Here is a 6923-nt window from a genome sequence, read left to right as displayed (position 1 = left end):
GCCCCCGTAGGAAAAAAAAAAAAAAAAAAAAAAAAAACCACCATCAAGTCTACAAAACACCATTTTGGGCTTAATGGCATTTTCACCTTACCATATTTTCAACTTATGATGGGTTTATCAGGACATAAATGTAAATGGAAGGGCATCCTATGTTGCTGTTTTCTATATAATTATAGGATCACAGCACCTATGGACTTTAAACCTATCCAAAATGAAGCAGAAAAAGTATTTTGATTTAATACACATGGATGAGCTAGGTGAGGGTCTTTTCTGTAGAGCAGTCATTTTCATTATTCCAGATTAAGATCATCTTTAGAACCTAGAAAGAATTGCATGATAGCTGATAGCAAAACATATTTCCTTCTTAAAATTATTGTTTAAGAATTATTTGTTCGATTTTATTATTTTTATTGTTTTGAAATTTGCTATAGGGCACATGTGTTCACCTGAGAGAGATACAGAGCAAGAGATAGGAAAAGTAAGAAAGCAAGCTATCAGGTCCAGGACTCAAACCACGGTCAGCCATGTGGGAGTCTAGCACCTTAACCACCATGCCATCTGCTGCACCTCCTCTTCAAAATTCTTTAGGGGGAACCAGCAGTTAGTGTAATGGCTATGTTGCTGGACTCCCACATAATTGACCGTGGTCCTGGACCCGGTGGCTTAAAATTCACGCCAGGCGCGTGTGTGTGCGTGCCCAAGATCCTGAGAGGAGAATGGAGGAGAAGGGATTGCGGCGCAATCACTTTCTATCTCTATGTCTCTCTCTGTCTGTCTGGCGAGTGCACGTGCCCTGTAGGAAAAACCTCTTAAAAAACAAAAACAACAAAACAAAACAAAACAAACAAAATGTTTTTTTGAGAGATTTTCGCTATAGGGCACGTGTGCTCGCCAGACAGAGAGAAACATAGAGACAGAAAGCGAGAAATCACCCCCCAAGGGGGATGGTCACGCCGCAATTCCTTCTCCTCCATTCTCCTCTTGGGATCTTGGGCACGCACGCACACGCGCCCGGCTTCAGTTTTAAGCCACCGGATCCAGGATGCAAACCGCCGTCGACTACGTGGGAGTCCAGCGACATAGCCATTACGCTAACTGTTGGTTCCTACAAACAAAAATATTTTAACAAATCACTGAACCTATCAAGAACTCAGAAGAAAGTAAAATGCTTAAATTGGGAAAAGAAAACATAGTAAAAAAAAAATCAGTAATATATTACTCAAAAGTCATAAAATTCTATTTCTCCAGTTCAGTCTTAAGGTAAAACTCTCTTCTGTTGAATATGCAGTGTTACTGTGGTCCAATCTTCCCGTTTAAATCCTGGAAGGTAACATTCAATGTTATTACTGATATTTCTTGGCCCTAGCATTAAATTGGTCATTTTCTTGGTTGCTTTTTGTTCTCTTATTTCTGTATGTGTCTAGTTTTCCTGGTAGAGCACTCCTTTCAGAACTTCTTGAAGAGTGGGTCTGTTATTGGCAAATTCTTTCAGGTCTTGTTTATCTGAGAATGGTCTTGGTTATCTGAGAATGTTTTTATCCTTTCTTTCCACATGAAAGATAATCTTTCCAGGTATAGTATTCTTCGTTGAAACTGTTTTTCACTTAACACTTTGAATATATTTTTCCATTCTTTCCTTGCTCACATTGTTTCTGATGACAGGTCTGAGGTTAACATGATTGGATAACCTTTATAAGTAACCTGATGTCGCTGTCTTGTCAATTTTAATATCTTGTCTTTGTCTGTAGATTTGGGCCAGTCTTGCTATGATGTACCTTGAAGAAGATCCTCTTGAGTTGATTCTATTAGGGGTCCTTTGTATTTCTTGGGTCTGGATATTTGGTGCCTCTCTAGATTTGGAAAGTTTTCTTCCAGGATTTCATGGAATAGATGATCAATGCCCTTATTAGTTTCTTCATCTTCTGGGGTACTGATTATCCAGATGTTTGGACGTTTAATGCTGTGTGGTGTCTCTAATATAGTATTCTCAATTTTGGGGGTTTATTTTCTCAGGTTTTTTTTTTTCTAGATCAGAGGTTTTGCCTTCTACATCTGAGATTCGATATTCTGCATGGACTAATCTGCTTTTTTTTTTTTTTGAGAGGTTTTTGCTATAAGGGCACGTGCAAAAGACAGAGAAAGACATAAAGACAGAAAGCGAGCAATCACCTGCCAGGGGGATGGCCATGCCGCAATCCCTTCTCCTCCATTCTCCTCTTGGGATCTTGGGCACGCACACACACGCACCCGGTGAGTTTAAGCCACCAGGTCTGGGAGTCGAACTGCAGTCGACTACATGGGAGTCCAGCAAAGTAGCCATTACGCCAACTGCTGGTCCCCTGATCTGCTTTTAATACTTTTGAGGGAGGTTTTGATTTCCTGAATAGCAGCCTTCATCTCTAATAGCTCCACTTGATTCTTTTTTATGGTGGATATTTCCTCTTTCAGATCATGGAAGAACTTCAACACCTCCGGAACTCATTGTCCCTCTTCTCCTGCATCTTCTGGAGTTCATTATCTCTCAGCTCTTGCATCTTGTTTAGTTTTGTCACTCTGAATGTTCTGAATTCTCTACCAGACATTTCCAAGAATTCTACTGTACTGTCTGTACTGAGGGATTGTTCTTTTCCCTTAGGGGAGAGATATTTTCTTGGTTTCTCATGTTTCTTGTGCCTCTGCGGTGGTTTCTGGTCATTCTGTGACAAAATCTCTCCTCCACTTGTCTGAATATTTCAGGAGTCTAGAAGATGAAGTTAGAGCATAGCTTCCCTGAACAGGCCAGGACACACCTCAGCTTTAAAATGGCTTCTTGTCTGAGTATTTCAGGAGTCTAGAAGATGAAGTTTAGAGCAGAGCTTCTCTGAATGTGATCACATATATCTTTACAGTGTATAACATTTCTTTCTCCCGCATGATTACCATGCATATCGGCCGAGATAAAGACATTGCTATCCACATCAGCAGCAGCAAATAGCTTTTCATTTTTTTTCTAGATTATTATTATTACCCTTGACTATTCTTAAGTATGTGATATATGAGTGGAAATGTAGTATTTGTTTTTTTGTGACTGGCTCACTAGGAAAAAAACCTCTTAAAAGACTGGTTAGAATTAGAAGCAGAGAGTGCCACAGAGGTGACCTCTGGTCACCTTTTGTCCTGTCTTACCCCTTAGTAGCTGTGGACACGACTATCTCATCTGCGGACCTCTAACAACAATTCTCAAGCTTGTTTTGCATGTGAGAATCACCTGAGGAACTTTGTTGTTTTTTTTTTTTTTCTTGAGGGAGAATGTTTTTGCTATAGGGCACATGCGCTCACAGGACAGACGAGAAACAGAGAGACAGAAAATGAGATATCACCCTCCAGGAGGATGGCCACACACAATCCCTTCTCCTCCATTCTCTTCTCAGGATTTGGGCATGCAACGCACATGTGCCCGGTGTGAGTTTTAAGCCAGCAGGTTCAGGACTCAAATCACGGTCAACTACGTGGGAGTCCAGCAATATATCCATTATGCCATCGGCTGGTTCCCCTGGGGGACTTTTGAAATGATTCTCACCTGGCTCTCATCCCAGATCGATTAAACCAGACTCTCAGGGAGAGGAGACTAATGCGGACTTGTGTGAAGCACCCTGGGCTTTTCCAACTTCAGCAGAGATTGTGATCCACTAGCTAGTTAAGAACCCAAAAAGAACCCAAAGGCAGAATAATAGTTGATAATTCAGAGTATCTTGGGTAGATGGACTTGAAGGTCTTTCAAATTCTAAAATTTTGCAAAATCAGCTAGCATCTCTGTAGTCGTCGACCAGCACTGTGAAACTGCTTCAGCTATACTAAGACGGAGCTGAGGGGTGCTGGCTGGATTGTGGTTCTCCGTGCACGCCAGTGCCGGTACAATGGCCCCCCTACCAAACCCTCTGACTAGTTCTAATGCCCCTCTGTAGGCGCTGGACATTGCAATCCCCCTTCAAGTTCATTCAACAAATAGTAAGATGGCTCACATTTTCTCTTAAAACACTCGAGCTATGAGATCATTAATTTTATACTAATTACATCAACTTCTCTTTTTTTAAAAGAATTATTTTATTTAACTTTATTTATTTATTTTAATTTGACTAGAGACGGACAGAATGAGAGAGAGAAAATGAAAAAGGGAAAGTGAGAAAGCAAGCCACCAGTCCAGGACTCGAGAACTGGTCAGCCATGTGTGAGACCAAGTGCCCTTAAGCACCACGCCACCTGCTGCCCCTTATTACATCAACTTCTCCTGCTCTAAAGAGCGAGAGATTTCAAAATAATTTGAAGGCCAAGTGTGGGGTGTTACAGGGATATTGATCCCTGCTTTACCATAAGAAATACTTCTCTGGAACCAGAGTTGCTTTAGAACGAATTGCATTATGAAACAGTGACTCCCTTGGCCCTAGTGCTACACGAGTCATGGGTGGAATGCCATCTGTAATGGATACTATACAGTAAGATTCCTGAAGCAGAAGGAATTAGGATCGCCTATGCAGCTGTTCTAATTCCAAAATTCCATGACTTTGAAGCCAGACACTGAAATAATCATTTAAGATAGAAAAATGATTTCTGAGGTAAGAAATGAAGCTTCAGGGTTCTGATTTTTCAACTTTAAGCCATTCCCCCAGGACTTACATTCCTAAAAGTGAGAATATTTAAAAATGGGGGCCAGCAGGTGGTGTGGTGGTTGGGGGCCTGGACTACCATATGGTTGACTGCGGCCTGAGTCCCAGACTTGGCATCTTGAAACTCATGCCAGGTGTGTGCATGCATGCCCAAAATCTCAAGAGGAGAATGGAGAAGGGATTGTAGTGTAGCCATCCCATGGGGGTGGGGGTGATTTTTTGCTTTTTGTCTCTGTCTTTCCACGAGCACACACACTCTACAGCAAAAAAAAACCTCTAAAATATTTTTAAAATTGGGAGCAGCGGTTGGCATAATGGCTATGTCGCTAGACTCCTATGTAGTCAACCGGGGTTTGAGTCCCGGACTCAGTGACTTAAACTCATACCGGGCATGTGTGTGTTTGAGCCCAAGATCCTGAGGGCTGAATGGAGGAGAAGGGATTGTGGCATGGCCATCCTCCCCAGAGGTGATTTCTCACTTTCTGTCTCTCTGTCTTTCTGGCGAGCGCATGTGCCCTAAAGCAAAAACCTCTCAAAAATTTTTTTAAAAAATTAATACAGAGGGACCTGTTTTAAAGAAATTCATCATAGCACATAAAATTGGAATATCTCAAGATCAACTAGAGAATTTTTAATTTGCATCATAAAAGAATTATTTAAAAAAAGAATTATTGACCTCATGAAATCATTCTGGGATAAGGGCATCACTTTGAGCATCTCAGTATTGATTTATACGTCAGTCATTTAGCTAAGGTGCTTTGGAAACTAAAAACTCTAAAGCATTGACCACTGTCCCTTCAAGTTTATTCAGAAATGAGAAATACCTGAAATGCCAGTAGGAAAACACAATAGGATTAATGAGTGTTTCTAAACTTTCATTAGAAAACATAACACATGCAATTTATTACTATTATTTTTTTGGAGAGGTTTTTACTGTAGAGTGTGTGTGTTTGCCAGAAAGACAGAGAGATACAGAGACAGAAAGCTAGCAATCACCCCCCAGAGGGGATGGCCACACCACAATTCCTTCTCCATTCTCCTCTCAGGATCTTAGGCACGCATGCACATGTTCCTGGTGTGAATTTAAGCCACTAAGTCCGGGACTTGAACCGTGGTAGATTGCATGGGAGTCCAGCCACATAGTCATTACGCCAACTGCTGGTCCCAAACATGCAAATTTTTAAAGAGATTTTTGCTATAGGGCATGCGTGCTTGCTGGAGAGACAGACAGAATGTGAGAAATCATCTCCCGGGGGCGTGGCCATGCCACAATCCCTTCTCCACTGTCAGGATTTTGGGCACACATGCACCTGCACTCAGTGTGAGTTTGAAGCTGCCAGATCAGGGACTTGAATGACCATATAGGAGTCCAGCAACATAAACAGTATGCCATCTGCTGATCTCACATGCAAAATTCTATACAAAAATAACTACAATTTCATGAGTGCTCTAATACATTTATCAATGGAAAAATAACCAACTGTAAAAATTAATAATTAATAATTAATGTGGTTTATTTCCAAGCCAAATATGAGTGACCTAGGCCCGGAGAAGAGGCATACATGCCTTTCTCAGGTGATCACGTACAGGGGTTCCTTTTATTTGTTTTTGAGATTGACAGACAAAATTAGTGAAGAGATTTCCATTGGTCTGGCCAAAGAGGTGGAACATGTGGAAGCAGGGGCTTGTAGGTTATAGGTAGGTTTCACAATTCCTAGGCTGGTGATTGGAAGGGAAAATCTGTGTTCTGGGAAGAGAGTCACAAAGAAATGCTTAATCTACATCTCAAGGAAAGGGAAGTTCTGTGCCTTGGGAAGAGGTTAGCAAAATAATACACTGCAGTCAGTTGAATATACATCTCAAAGATACTATGCCAGGGATAGGATTTAGGAAGAATCCTGTTAAATGGGAAAAATAATGGTCTGTTAATGTTCTTGGGTGTGACTCCTCCTAGGCCCTCTTGAAAAGACTTGGGAAAAATAGAAAAGAGTAGTTCAGACTTCTGTCCATACATTGATCACTGTGGAAATGCCATTTCATTTAATCCTCACTTAAACCTTGTTAAGCAATGTATTATTATCTCAGGGTGGCCAAGTAATTTGTTCGCAAGCACAATAATTTGTTCAGACTTTGCACCTAAGTCTTATTCTTTCCTCTATACCCAGTTATCTCAATCCTCTGCTCTTAGAACAAAATTGCTAGTCCACAGAGTGAAATGTGGGCTAAGTCCTGCCCTCTAAATGTTTTCAATGTGGGTTAGGTGCCAGTGTCCAATAACGA

The sequence above is a fragment of the Tupaia chinensis genome, unplaced genomic scaffold, assembly GCF_000334495.1.
Source record: "Tupaia chinensis unplaced genomic scaffold, TupChi_1.0 Scaffold000187_1, whole genome shotgun sequence".
In the NCBI taxonomy this organism is placed as follows: domain Eukaryota; kingdom Metazoa; phylum Chordata; class Mammalia; order Scandentia; family Tupaiidae; genus Tupaia; species Tupaia belangeri.
This window is presented reverse-complemented; position numbering follows the sequence as displayed.